Raw genomic sequence first — 15,150 nt, 5'->3', positions numbered from 1 at the left:
AGCTGAATTCAGTGACTTGGCATGCAAGTAATTTGCATGAATTAGGATATGATAAACTGGCAATGGATTTTATTTTTGGACAAAGCAAAATATGGTATTTGCTGAATACCCAAGTGCAGATGCACCATCCAAACAAAGGCAAAATATGTACCATTTCCATCCAGAGTTGGAAACCACAGTTCTTTCTTCCAGCGTAAAAAGAAAATGTGCATCTTTAATCTACAGTGCCCAAATTATAGTGGCAATAAAGAGTAACATGTGATGCACACATATTATGAATATAATGTTCCCAAAAGAAGCTTTCTGAGATCCTAATAATTAGGTAAACTAAATGTTGCAATGCCAATGCTGTTCGAGAGGCATTCTTCAATGTTGCAAATTATTTAATGAAAAACAAAAGTACTTTTACAGATGGTGCAATTGTAAAGTGTGCAGTGACTCCCGTGGCTGAGGCTGATGTAAAAGATTTTAAAAACTGTCCTGAAATTATGTCTGCCATGTCAGGAGTGCAGTTCTGTGCAAAAACTATAGAAAAGAGGGTATCTGCACTATTAGCCAATGTGATTGCCTATCTCTGCGAATCAGCCTTAGCCTTTTTCAGAAATGAACTTCCTGAAATCAAAACTTTGATCCCATCTGACAGCATCTGAATACTGTTGCAAGCTGCAAGCACCGGTGGTGACAATCATTTCCGGTCCACCTGCAAGAACGCACCAGTGATGAGACAAGGGAAAGGATCATGCGAGGAGAAATGGAGGTTGACGCGACTGAACAGCAATGAAGTTGGAGTGAACATGGCTCAAGAAAAAAAAAATAAATAATAAAAATTGACCTGTAGAAAAAGAGCAGCAGGTTCTACACCCGAAGAGAACAGAGCTCACCGGCCGGGCACGAATACCAGCATTTGAAGAGGAATGTCAGATACATTAAGGTATGAGCGCCGTCAGGCAGCGAATCCACACTGTCTGTAGATGATCAGGGGAAAAAGGGGTATGTGTGGACACTCGGACAGGATGCAGCCAAGGTGCACAGCCCAACGCTAGTGATCCATGGGCGTATTGTCCAAATGCAATTCTTGATCGACACCGGGGGCAACAGTGAACACACTGAGCGAGGAAGCGTATGACAACCTACCATAAACGCTGAAATTAAAACTGTCATCTGTATACATCTACCCTTACGAGTCACACACTCCTCTGCCGTGTAGAGGTGTAATATCAGCTACCTATTCTCACAAGTTGCACTCCGCTCTCCTCCAACTTCACGTATTGAAAACAGAAACAAACAGTGGCTGCATCCTGATTTCAAGACGGCAGTAGACATGGGACTGGTGCATGTGCTCTACCAAATGATGGTGCATAAACACATTGCAAATGACGAAGATGTCGAAAATGCATTCCCAAATCTATTTAAAGGGCCTAGGCAAGCTACGAAACTGCAAGGTGTAACTCCACATTGATCCAACAATCAAGTCGGAGGCCCAACACTACAGGGGCATACCGTTCAACATATAGTGCCAGGTGGAAGATGAAATCAAGAAACTACTGGACCAACATATGAGCAAACCAGCAACTGGGCCCACGCCGTGGGTGTCTCCTATAGTACCGGTCACAAAGAAGGCAATCAATGGTGCTAGACAATTATGTGTAGACATGAGAAGGGCAAACAAGGCAACCCAGAGAGAAAGACACAAGGCACCAAGAATCACAGAAATGATTCACCTCCTTCATGGAGGGACAGTATTTTCCAAACTGGACCTTAACAAAGGATACCAGCAGCTGGATGCAAATGCTTGAGTTTTGGTGTATCGTTGGTGGCCGAGATCTTTCAGGAAGAAATTCATAATGTCATAAGGCACATCCCAAACTGTCTACATTATTCTGATGCCTTGGTATTCGGCAAGTCGGTAGAGGAACACGATACCACCCTACATCATGTCTGAATAGCTCATCTGACGCTAAATAAGACCAAGTCTGAGTTCCGCAAGAAGACTCACATTTTTCAGACGCATCTTTTTGGAACAAGGCTTTCGGCCAGACCCTGACAAAGGGGCATCACTGAAGGAACCCCTGAGGCCAGAAAATATTTCGGACTTACGATCGTTCCTGGGACTGGCAAGCTACTGCTCACAATATCTGCAGGATTACGTCACCATCCGTGCACCGCTAAAAGAACTCACTAAATACAAGCAGGAATTCAAATGGTTGGAGAGCCAGGCAGCATTTGAAATTATCTGTCACAACATCACAAAAGCTGAAGACAAGGCATATTTCAATGCCGACAGAACAACTGAGGTGATCGTTGATGCCAGAGGTCGGTCTCTGAGCCATACTGATGCCACATAACCCCAAAATGCCCCATTTGCGGTTTATAGTGGCATATGCCAGCAGGAGTCTGTCCCTCATAGAACAAGCCTACTCCCAGGCAGAAAAAGAAAGTTTAGCGGTCGTGTGGGCCTGCAAATATTTTCATTTATTTCTCTATGTGAAAGAATTCACCATTATCATGGACCACCAAGCACGCCTAAGAATATATGGCAAACGCAAGGCCAGGATGCAGCCAAAAATCGCAAGGTTGTAAATTCACCATGCATGTGCAGCCCCAAAAGAAACAAATAAACTACCATTACAAAAGAGTGTGGGAGCCCCTCTACTGAGAACGAAAATGGGTCAAATACTCTTTTCTATGGAATTTCTTCCACTCAGGAGGGTCTACAACCCCATTTTAGCTCACTGTACCCTTCACGAAGGAGAAGTATCGATTTGCATGTCTGTCTTTGTCCCACCCACAAGGGCAATCCAGCACCAAAATACAGTGAGTAACTGTTATACTCCCACGTCCCATCCCCTTTCCTCCATACTTTCGGGTGATTGCCAAGCATTTGACGGGAGGATGGAAATAGTTTACAGAAAAGGGTTTTTGAGCACTGCCTGGCCAAACTGGGCATCAGCCCGCAAACTGAGATCAAGGCAATAGTGCTTACATAAAGACCAAGGTGATGCCCATGTAGCTGCTTTGGCAATGGTCTCCCATGAAACATTTCTGAAAAGCAAAAGACGCTGCTTTCCCTCGCATCAGATGTGCGTGGATGCCTTTTGGAGCTTGCAGGTCTTGTACCGTATAAGCTTCCGAAATACACAAAGCAATCCAACACAAGATGGAAGCCTTGGAGGTAGGGATTCCTTTCGGATTCCCCAAGGTAACAAAGATATGACATTATATGGTATGGTATTTATAACGTGCCTATACACAAGTGTTTCAAGGCACGACGAGGTCAGGGATGGGGTACAGAGGGACCACAGAGACAACCATCTTACTGGGCCAAGTGAAGTTGAGATCGCGCAAGTGCAGGGGAGAGGGGAAAGGAAAAGTGCGGGGGGAGTGGCAGGGGCAGTGCAGAACATAGGATCACCTGTAACAAATAAACAATAGGTAAAAGGTGCAGCCAGCTTGTGGCAAGTGCAGACATCAAGTGTCAAGAGCTGGTGGGAGCTGTAGGGATACAGAAACAGCCCCAAGGGCAGGGGTTGCCCCGGAGGCAGTGCAGGTGTGCAGCTGGCGGGGGAGGGCACCTGGGCCCGAGTTCCGAGGGTAGGTGACCAGTGCAGTTTCAGTCAGGAGTTCAGCAGGGGAAGAGGAGGTGAGAAAGCAGAAGCAAAGAGGAAGGTCTTGAGGTGCTTCCGGAACCGGAGATGGTTCTCCTCAAGTTTCAGGGAGGCTGTTCCAGAGGGAGGCCCCAGCCGAAGAAAGTTCTACCACCAACTCGTTGCTTGGAGAAGCGATTGACCCTGAGGGAGTTGAAGGCGAATGAGTGAAGAGCTCGAGAGGGAAGATATTTAGGAAGAGTGAGTTGAAGGTATTGAGGCCCCCGGCCCCAGAAGGCCTTCTGGACAAAGCAGATGGCTTTGAACTTAATCCTCGCAGCCACTGGGAGCCACTGCAGAGATTTCAGTCCTGGAGAGATACGATCCCTGGGCTTGAGGCCAAGGACAAGTCTTGCAGTCCTGTTCTGGATGAGTTGTAGAGGGCAGAGAGTAGAAGAAGGCAGATTTAGAAAGAGGCTGTTGCAGTAGTCCAGCCTAGAGAGAAGCAGAGCTCTGGAGACCGTGAGCTTCTGGGGGAAGGAGAGAAAAGGAAGAATACCTCCAAGGAGGTGCAGCTGGTAGTGTAACTTCTTAGAGATGTCAGAGATGTGAGGAGAGCAGGATGTGAGGAGAAAAGTAGAGTGTGGAGTCGAAAATGACCCAAAGGTTTTTAGCCTCACAGGTGGGAGAAGGAAGAGGGCCAAGGGAGGTTGGCCAAAGAGCGATAGGTAAGCAGGGAGCAGGTGTGCCAATGAGGAGAATCTCAGTCTTACTGGCATTAAGGCAGAGATCAATGGCAGCACACCACTCCTGGATAGCGGACAGACAGTCAGAGATGAGAGAGGAGAAGAGGTGGCGGAAGGGAGCCTGAAAATGAGCCGAGTGTCGTCCGCAGAACAATGAAAGTTGGGGCAGAGGTGGTGGTGTGGTGGGCAAGAAGTGCCAGGTATTGGTTGAACAGCCAGGGAGAGAGGTTAGACCCCTGCGGAACACCTCAACAAGAGTTGCGAAGAGCCTCTGAAGTTGCTTGTTCTTTGTAGGTAAAACTTCAGTGCCCTCCTAACGTCCAAGTTATGGAGGGCCCATTCGGCATCTGAAGGCGGGCTGGAAAGTAGACCAGTAAGGAAATCGATTGGTTAATAGGAAACTGGGGGCTTGTAACTCACTTATTCTTTAGATCGATGGAACCTCTACCAAGAAGGCCACTTTCCAGGTGAGGTACTGGAGTTCTGCAGTAGCCAGTGGCTCAATAGGTTTGTGACAGAGAGGTGAAGACCACATTAAGATCCCATTTAGGATGAGGTGGCTTGACTGGAGAGAAGAGATGAAGATGCTCAGAGAAAAGTCTCTTTATGACAGAATTTGTCAGAGTGAAAGAGCAATTATCCATGCTAAGGTAAGCCCCAATGGCAGACAAATACGTTCTGCATGACAAAATGTGGATGCCCGTGGGTGCTAAATATGATATGAATGACAGGACCCACTCAATAGAAGCTAAACAAGGGTCATGCTGCTTGGCAAGGCACAAGTGACAGAATCCAAGCTATTTGCTTTAGTACTGGGCTTTTGTTGAAGGTTTGCATGCTGCCTGAATCATACGCATATTGTCCTCTGATGGACTAAACTGCACTAAGGATTTGAACTCAGGAACCTTGCTGCTAAACTGAAGGATTGTGGGGAGGGATGCCACACCTGTTGATTGTTCTGGTGCCAAAGATTGGGGATCTGCAGCAACCTGATTGGATTTGCGTATTGACAGGTGCTGCGGTTCAGAGAACTAGAACCTGGTTGGACACCAAGGAGTTATGAACAGCAGAGTGCAACTGTTGGCACTACTTAGTTTCCAGAGCGACCAATGAATCAAGGGCAGTAGGGGGGCTGTGGGGGAGGGGGGAGGCATACGCTAGCATGCTGTACCACAGAATCTCGAGCGCATCCCACAAGGAAGATGCACAGAGTCCCTCCCTGGAGGTATAGTACGGAAGATTTTTGTTGGCTGATGTCGTGAACAGGTCCACTGTCGGAGTGCCCCACTGTGAGAAAAGGGGGAAAAGAAAATTCTCGTTGATCTCCCACTCGTGGTTTGCCACAGACTGATGGCTGAGGGAATCCGACACAATATTGTTCTGCCCAGGAATGTGCACTGCCTGTAGCCTGATATAGTTCTGCACTGCCCACTCCCAAATCTGGATGGCTAGGTTCACAAGTGGCGGAGCCCTGGTGCCTTCCTGTTTGTTTACATAGAACATAGCAACCGAATTGTCTGTGCATATTCTCACTACCTTGCTGACAATGGAAGGCCGAAATGCTTTCAATGCCAGAAACCCTGCCAAGAGCTTGGGGTAATTGATACGAGACATCCTGTCCGGAGGTGTCCATAGGTCGAAAACCTCCAGATGATTCAACGTAGCCCCCCAGCCCAGAATGTAGGAGTCTGTCGTTATTGTGACTTGTGGTGACGGCTCTTGAAAAGAGGATCCCACCGAGAGGTTGGCAGGAGTCGACCCCTATTGGAGATCCGCCAGAATAGATGATGGGGTTGCTTTCATTTGGGAGTCAGTCTGGGTCTGAAGCTTGAGACCAATTGCTCCATAGCGCTAGTGGTGTGCGTCTCATCTATTAGCTTCCGTTAGAAAGATTTTTGGCTTTGATGGTATCCCAGCGAAAACCTAAGAAAATCAGGTCCTGAGAAACCGTCATCGACTTTTGCCCGTTTACCAACAGCCCAAGTCGGAACAGTAGTTGGAGAAGGGACTGAAGATTGTTTGCTGCTGTCTGCAGACATTGACTCCGAAGCAGCCAGTCGTCTTAATATGAATAGATGTGGATTCCTTAGAGCCTGAGGAACGCTGCAATGACTGAACTATTTTTTTTAAAGACCCGCGATGCTGCACTGAGACCAAGAGGACTCGATATTGGAAATGTTCCGTCCTTACCGAGAAGAGAATGAATTAGCGGTGTTGAGGCCATATTAGAATATGCATCTAAGCATCCTGGAGATCCTCCTGAGCCAGCTGCACTTTAGAAGAGAGGATCGGATTTGGTTGGCCGTGATCATCTTGAATTTCTCTTGAGGAAGGGAAAGGTTGAAGTTGGACAGGTTTAGAATAGTGTGCAGGCCAGCCTGGTGGGTTTGGGCACTGTGAACAGACAAGAATAAAATCCCTCCTCTACTCCGATGGAGGGACACGCACCCCCCACCCTGAGGTTCAGGAGCTTCTGCACCTCGGCCCGAGAGAAAGAGACCCTGTCTGTCCTAAAGGAGAGTGAGAATGTGGGGTATCTGGAAGGGGTAGCCAAAAGCCAGCCCAGGCAACGGATGAAACCCACCGGTCATCTGTTATTGTCCTGCACACCTCCAGCTGAGACGAAATCTGCCCTCCCACTGGAGACACGTGGGACCGATGAAAAACATGATTTTGTGGATTTAATAGAGGCAAGGGGACCTGTAGATTAAGAGGAGGCTGAGGACCAGGAGTAAGAATGGCTGCCTTGTCTCTGCTGTTTGCACGGGGGCCCACTGGAGGAACAGTCTGCCTGGTGCGCTCTTCAGTCCGTAAAACCTCTAAAACACGAAGAAGGATCTTGATCGGGATTCAGATTTTTGAGCATAGACCATTTTGCTAAAACAGACAAAGACTTAGCTGTTAGCGTACTCACTTTTGTTTTGTTCAGTTCCTCATCAATGGAGGAGTAGACAAGCTCTTTTCCCTGAAAGGGCAGGTCAAGTAACTTTTCTTGGACTTCCCTTGAAAACTTTGTAGCATGGAGCCATGCCTGGCGGGAAACATCGACCTGAATCATAAGGCCCCAGGCCAAAGTGTCCACATGATGGGCCGCTGCCTTGAGCAGATCCTGAGCCAACACTCTGGGATCAGACAGGCCTTTCTTGAAGTCCTCCAGCTTGTCTTGAGGAATACAGTCCTGAAATTCCTTCCATAACTTGAGGTTGGCTGCCGCAAGTATGACCTCTGCGTTTGCCCGACATAGCTGAAGCCCTGTATTGGCAAAAATGTTCTTCCCGATACCATTGGGGATCTTGTCTTCTTTAGACAATACCTGTGAAGCGGCAGAGGAGATGGAGGAAGAAGGCCGAGATTTAAACGTAGCCGCCGCCACTACTGTAGAGGAAGAAGTGGACAGGAAGCAAATGGAATGTCTTCTGATGACTTTAACGTGTGTACTTTTTTTGTTAATGTGATGCACAGTATGCAGTTTCTCCCACATGTTGCAGGCTTCTGCAAGCACAACGTTTTGAAGAAAAAGACCCCAGCTCTTGTGACTTTAAGGTCAGGGCCCCCCACAAACCCCCCCCCCCCCCGAGAGGGCTCCCTCCTGCAGGAGTTGGAATTTCTAGCAACACCATCAAATGCAGCACCCTGTCATGAAACGCTCTGAAATGGGGAGGGTCCTCATTATCTTTGTCCATCTACCCCTCGTCCTTTTTGCCGGAAACTGAAGGCTGTTCCAAAATACATGGTGTAGCAGGCCACTTTAGCTCAGGGCACAGCACAACAGGAGTTGGCAGCACTGGAGAAAGTGGAGGAGGCAATTCCGGAGCTTGTTAGGAAAGTGGAGGAGCAGGATGAGGCTTAAGAGGCTAAGGGTACATATTGTTGAAGAGTTCCCTAAAATACACCTTCATCGTGCCCGAGTGCATGAGAGCCTGGTATTTGCCAAAGAATGCATCCTCCGGGGATGGCCTAAGCTGAGGAGTGGGTAATGGCCGATCCAACGGACGGTACCCCCACAACTCCATTGAGGTAGGCTGTCACAAAGGTCTTCGCCTGACTGGATCAACATTATGCCGAGGAGTGGACGTTGGCTGAGCGCAACTGTTTGAGGAAGAGGAAATCTTGAGCGCCAGGCGATTGCCGGCCACAATGGATTTCTGCTATCCAGGCTGGGCAATGAAAAGAGCGGCTCAACCCCTATCCCAGGTCCTCCTGACAAAGTTGTTAACGACCGTTGGGACCCGACAAAATGGAGGCCTCCGACCGCGTAGGTGGAGCTGCCATTTTGTCACTCTTTGAAGAGATCTGCGTCACAAGCCTATGTGAAGCCAATGTCCCCACAGAATTTATAGTAGCTTTGGAGTCAATTTTTAGCCCTCTGTGAGGGAGCCTCGGCAGAGCCGGTACTGAAGACCTTGGATGTGTGTCCGCCTTTTTAGCCTCGGAATCGACTTTAGCCCTCTGAGAGGGAACCTCGGCAGGGCCGGTGCGGGAAGATTTTGGAGTTTTTCCTGCCTTTTTTGCTTCCTCAGCAGGATGGGGATGGAGTTTAGCCCCTTTGAGGGGAACCTCAGGCTGATGCCGAGTGTCAAGACCCCCAGAGTGGGGACCCTCAGTTATGCAGGTTTTGTTTTTAGCCCCTATTTGGGGATCCTCGGGAGCAACCCCAGTACTTTTAGCCCCTTTCCGGGGAACCTTGAGAAAAATCTGGGTATGTTTAGTCCCCGACTGGGGATGTAATGTTAATGGATGTTTGTAGCGCGCTCTATCCCCACCGGAGTGGTCCCCTGGCGCTCTGGCGGATTTGAAAAGGAAAGGGGGTGGGGGGTTAGTTAGTGGGAATGAGCAGGTTGCAAGAGAGCAGTGATGTGCTGTTAGCAGCTTCAGTTCGGTTAACACCATTCGCTGAGCTTGGCGATGTTTTCTGGTCATTAGCAGTCGTGCGCAGCTATGAGTGGTTTGTTTTGTTATTGCGGTGTAGTGAGGTTTGGGCGGTTTGTTGTGCTTTAGGGTTGTGGTTGTGTTTGGCTAGAGTTTGAGAGGTGTATGCAGAGGGGTGAAATTGTTAGTGGGTTAGTTGTTGGCCTCACTATCTAGAAGTGATATGTGCTAAATTTCCACATTCTTTCTAGATGTGGCGAGTGAATATCTGCATTTCTATCTAGATCCAGCACTTGCTAACGTTCACAATCCTGTCTATATATGACGCAAGCCATTATTCACAATTATATCCAGCGGCAGTGGCCCACCTTCAAAATCCTGTCTAGATATGAATCAAGCTAGCATTCACAATTCTAACTAAATGTGGCATTGGTAATATTTCCAATGCAGTCTAGATGTGCAATGGCGATGTGCAATGGCTAATATTCGCTATTCTATCTCGATGTGGCACTTGCTAACCTTCACAATGCTATCTAGGTGCGACTCAGTCTAATGTTCACAATTCTATCTAAGTGTGGCACCTGCTGACATTCACAATTCTCAAGAGTTAACACTGTAGAATTAGCCCTTGAAGGGGAACCTCGGAGGTTAGATCCTTTTCGGAATACCTCAGTGCCAACCCTGGTAAGGTTAGAGCCGTTAAAGGCCTTCCCAATGCCGGACGACCCTGTGAATGAGTCACATGGCCGGGGTGCCCTGAAAAGTAAGGAACTCTCTGGGCGATTCCTCTTCTTATCGATGAACTGTTGAAGGTGAGCCAGAGGTAACCACTGGAACACGTCATCCCACCTGACGAGCCTACGCTGAAGTGCCCGAACGGATAGTGACTTGCAGGAAAGACAAGAATCCCACTAATGTTCTGGGCCTAAGCACTCCAGACAAAGAGAAGTTTGAAGGACAAGATGGAAAAAACAAAAATATCCACAATGCAAGTGCGTCCGACCCCGACCGGGCGGAGAAAAGGATGATGCACAGGGAGGGGCTCAAGAAGGCAGTGCTACAGCCACGCGCTGTGGCCTCGCGTAAAAATAAAAGGACAATAATATTTTTGATGCTTCAAAAAGTGCTCCGGTCCCGTCCCGCAGAACGGAATGCCCCCATAAGAATATGGAGGGAAGGGGACGGGAGTAAGACTGATATGCAAATGGATATTTCTGCTGTGTGAAGGGGGCAGTGAGCTAAAACGTGGTTGTAGACCCTCTTCTGTGGAAGAAATTTCATAGAACAGGGTATCTGACACATGTTTGTTCTCAGTAGAGGGGCTCCTAGAATCCTTTGAAACATTGTAAAACTTGGGGTTTCAAGCTAATAAACCCAAGGTAAGCCAGACATGGACCACTTGCTCACTATGTCTTAGAGAGGCTCAGTTTCACCTCACTGATGAGGCCCGACTAGGCCAACACAGATGTCTGGGGTTGCTGATGATACTCTTGTTCAGAGGAGATATGCCTAGCATTTCAGTGGTGGACAGCCATTGTGGGTGGGACAAAGACTGATATGCAAATGACTATTTCTCCTCTGTGAAGGGTGCATGGAGCTAAAACGTGGTTGTAGGCCGCCCTGAGTGGAAGAAATTGCATTGAAGAGGGCATTTGACCCATGTTCGTTTTCAGTGGAGGGGCTCTCACAATCCTTTGTAACTAAATAAACTACCACTGTTAAAATCCTGGATTCAGATGCAGGCGCCCTATCCAACAGATTTTTTTCTTGCAGCGTAAAAGAAAATGTGCCTCTTTAATATACGGTTCTGAACGTTAATAGGCATTTTGCTATAATACACACAATTATGAAAATAATGTTTGCAAAAGAAGCTGCCTGTAATCCTGAAAAGTGGATAAACTAAATGCTGCAATGCAAATGCTGTTCCAGTGACATCTTTCAAAGTTGCTAATTATTTGATAGAAAACAAATGCACTTATATAGATGGTGCAAGTGTGAGGAGCGCAGTGCCTTCCATGGCTCTCTGTTGTAAGAGATTTGAAAACCTGTCCTGAATTCATGTCCGCCATGTCAGGTGGGCAGTTAGGTGCAACACTATGGCAAGGAGGGTATATGCACTATCAGCCGATGCTATTGCCTATCTATGTGAATCTGCCTTGTTCAGACATGAACTTCCTGAAATCAAAACTTTGCTCCCATCTGACAGCATTTCAGCGCTGTTGCGGTTTCAAGCTAGACACCAGCTTGCTGAGCATTGGTGGATAGCGAGCAGTGTCACCCTTCACACTGAATGTCCGATTGGTTTCCCACATTCTGATATGCTTGACTATTTTTAAGAGTCATCTGTATCAATAATTAAATAAAACAAATTTGAAGTTATTAATGTCATGGCAAATGCATAAGTCATTCATTTTTTATATATAAAAAGCAAATAAACAACCAAAAGAATCTTGGTACAAATGATCATACTCGTGGACTTAACCACCCCAGAGGCTAGCAGCTTTTGACACCTGGGTGCATTTGTTTGATTTTAGTGTGCGCTCACGTTACAAATGTTATTTGCTGGAGCCCTTCAGGTCGTCAATTCAAAACGATGGCCTGAAGGGCTCCAGCAAATGAATGTTGTAACATGAGCACTGCAAAGCGCACATTTAAAGCCCCAGATCGAAAATAATATAGAAAGGAATATATTGCTTTGATTCGAAAAGATTGAAAGGCCCTGACGCCATCCCTGTCAGTAGCTCCTGCCTTACATGGATTAACTACAAGTAGCTCTTGCTAAAGTAAAGGTTGGAGACTCCCGTTCTACAGTAAATGTTCCTTAAAATGCTGTGGCTCGGGAAATATAACTGGTCAAAGCTTTGGTAAGGAGGGTAGCTTTCAAACTCAAAGGTCACACGTATTTTTGACCACAACTGATTACCTTTGTAAGTTACAGTGTTAAATTGCAGAGAACTAAATGCCACCTGGGCCACAAATATCTAGCACTGGGGTTTCATGAACAATAATGCATTCTGGTGTTTGTAGCCTTGCATTAATTCAACTGAAAAAAATGTGATTAGTATTACAATGCTTTTCAAAGGAAATACCTTTTACCCGTCCTTCTATAGTATAGTTTTCGATAGTTGTTCAACAGAACAATAGTTGGGAGACCAAATAATGCACTCGACCAGGAAGCTTTTCAGCAAAGTATGCACATCATCACTTCAGAGAACGGATCCGACACGCATCGGCAACCCTTCGCCGTGGTCCCTGGAAAACCCGGGTAACTGACGTACACGACACTTGGACACACGTCAATTACGGTTAATATAACGCACCTCTACTTGTTTTAGTTTACCCAGCGAAGCTGTAATCGACCGTTAACAGGTTTGCGGATTTAAATAGCAGCTGATGTGCGTTGCCTGTCCCAAGAGTAGTGTTTACTTCCCATCTAAGGATCGGTGCCTAGCAACGCCCCACCCCTGCTCCCCACGTGAGTTTCACGTCGCTTTCAGATAAGCCACGCCTGCTGTCTGGGCTACTTTCCGAGAGTGTGAAGGGAGGAAGGAAGGCGCCAGTGCAAGCAACGTGCCTGCGAGCTGATCAACACGCTAATGTCTCCGAGATTCTGAACCAACGCGTGCTGCGATGCAAGTAGTTCCCAGGCAATTCTGTGGTCAGTCACTTTACATTTTAGGATATGTGGTCGCGTGATGAACGACGAAATATTTGTTTTCCTGCGCGGAGGGGCTTATTTATTTGTCTTTCGCAGAGGGGGTATTTGGGAAGTGAATTTGTCCTGTGCAGCAATTTGTAGAGCGGGGTATTCGTCCCGTGCTGCGGGGCATGTTTTGCTTGTATCCTGTGTAAAGGGCGATATGTGGGAGTTGTGCCGCTGCCCAGAAGAACGGAATACTCGTGGTCTTAGGTAGAGGAGATTTGTGTTCTGTTCAGAGGGGGTAGTGGTCATGTGGAGGATTTGGGATTTGCAGAGATGCGGACTTGGTATTTGTCTTGTCTGTTCAGGAAGCCCATTGGGCGGTGAGCTTCCTGAACAGATTGGATATTTAACCTGTAGATATAGGAGGAGTTATGTTATGTTATTTTGCACTTATAGCGCCTTATATACTATTGGTATGGTCTGAATGTGCTGGTAGGTTGAACGCCCTTGGGAACCGAAGTTCAGATCAGTAGAGAGTGTCAAAGGTGCATGTGAGCACCGGGTATGTGTGCAGCTCATGCGGTATTTGTGTAATAGCTGCTTCTTAGCGGTAGGTGTGGTGGTTGAAGGATCAGGAGAATGTGTTCGTTCTGGCAGGTTTTATCCAGAACGGTTGTGGCTGTGTTAGGCCTGAGGAGAACGCCTGGCTGGGGGTGTGAAACCAGCAGTGTTTATTCAGAGTGATGTGGAGTAAGCAGCGGATGTTGGTATGAGAACAGTTATACCGAATGGTGTCACATAGTATCTCTGTGTTCTAGTTGAGTGGTGATGTAAAGGAGAGAGTAAGCGTGGTGGTGTGATATGGTGGGTTATATGCTCTTTCAACGTTCTCTGCATTCCAAACCATACCATGTACGTCCCATTCTATGCGCTCCAGTCCGTAGCGTGCACACATATCCACTCCGTGCACCCCAGTCTGGTATAATACACTCCGGTCGACCCCACGTGCACTAGTCTGCTCCGCTCCATACATTCATCCGCTCCATACACTCATTCATCTGCTCCATACACTTATCTGTTCCATACACACATCCGCAGCATCCACTTATCTGTTCAATAATCTCATCTCCACACCATACTCTCATCTCCACACCATACTCTCATCCGCTCTGTACACTCGTCTGCTCTGTACACTCCGCTCCGTACACTTGTCCGCTCTTCCGCTCCGTACACGCACCCACTCCATACATTCATCCACTCCATATATTCATCCACTCCATACATTTAAGTGCTCTATACACTCATTCATTCTATAGTTTCGCCAGGTCTGTATATTCATCTGCTCTGACGATCTACACACTCTCCGCACTTCCTTATTCATCTGCTATCCATACTCGTGGGCTCTACATACTCATCCGGTTTATGCGTATCCGTTCTGCACATTCGTCTGGTTTGCGCATTCCTGAATTCTACTCGCTGCTCTGAAATGTACGCACTCATCCGCGCTACTCACTTACCCTCTCTCCGCACTCGTCCCCTTTCCGCACTCGTCCCCTTTCCGCACTCGTCCCCTTTCTGCACTCGTGCTTTTCATGCATCCAACAGTAATATCCTGTTCTATAACTTCAACTCATACACTCATCTGTTCTATACCCTCGTCTGTCATGCGCACTCACCCTCTCTATATATTCATTTGCTCCATGCACCCATCTGCTCCGTGCGCCCATCTGCTCCGTGCACTCGCCCGCCCTATACACTCATGTGCCCTATACACCCATAGGTTCTATACATTCGCCAGGTTTGCACATTCATCTGCTCCGGTTATCTACACACTCACAGCACTTCCGTATTCATCCGCTATCCACATTCGTGCACTCTACATACTCATCCGCGCCACAATACTCATCTGTTCTACACACTCGTTCGGTTTACGCATTCCTGCGTTCTACTCGCTTCTCTGTATTTGCGGACTCATCTGCGATACACGCTCGTCCGCTCTACATACTCATCCGTTAAACATGTTTATCAGTTCTATACACTCATCCGATCTACATATTCATTCGATTTCCACACTTATTCGAACTATATAGTTATTTGTTCTTCCACTCAGCGCATTCATCTGTTCCACCTGCTTCATCCATTCTAACTGTTTCATCCACATCATTCACTTCTTTCACTCCACCTGCATTCTGTCAATTTTAGCAGTTTAATTCTCGTTATTGATTCCATATGATTTACTCTTTTTAACCATTTCGCTGCTTTGATCTACTTTATTCGTTTAATTCTGTTTGTCCTTCTAGTTTATATT

At 47.1% G+C, this 15,150-nt stretch overlaps 1 protein-coding gene across 2 annotated transcripts in view; it reads right to left on the bottom strand.

Moving 5' to 3' along the window:
• Nucleotides 1-12,656, bottom strand: part of CFAP206 (cilia and flagella associated protein 206) — a 901,100-nt gene extending 888,444 nt beyond the window's left edge. Inside the window, exon 1 of one of the 2 annotated variants that reach the window (XM_069606378.1) lies at nt 12,520-12,656. The gene's annotated coding sequence lies outside the window, so the exon portion shown is untranslated. Of the gene's footprint in view, nt 1-12,288; nt 12,424-12,519 lie in introns of those variants that run through there. The other variant, XM_069606379.1, reaches the window with a different exon arrangement.
• Nucleotides 12,657-15,150: the final 2,494 nt, after the last annotated feature.

This window comes from Ambystoma mexicanum, chromosome 4p (assembly GCF_040938575.1).
Source record: "Ambystoma mexicanum isolate Mex_15411 chromosome 4p, UKY_AmexF1_1, whole genome shotgun sequence".
In the NCBI taxonomy this organism is placed as follows: Eukaryota; Metazoa; Chordata; class Amphibia; order Caudata; family Ambystomatidae; genus Ambystoma; species Ambystoma mexicanum.
Note: the sequence above shows the minus strand (reverse complement) of the source record. Positions and strands in the feature narration are given on the sequence as shown.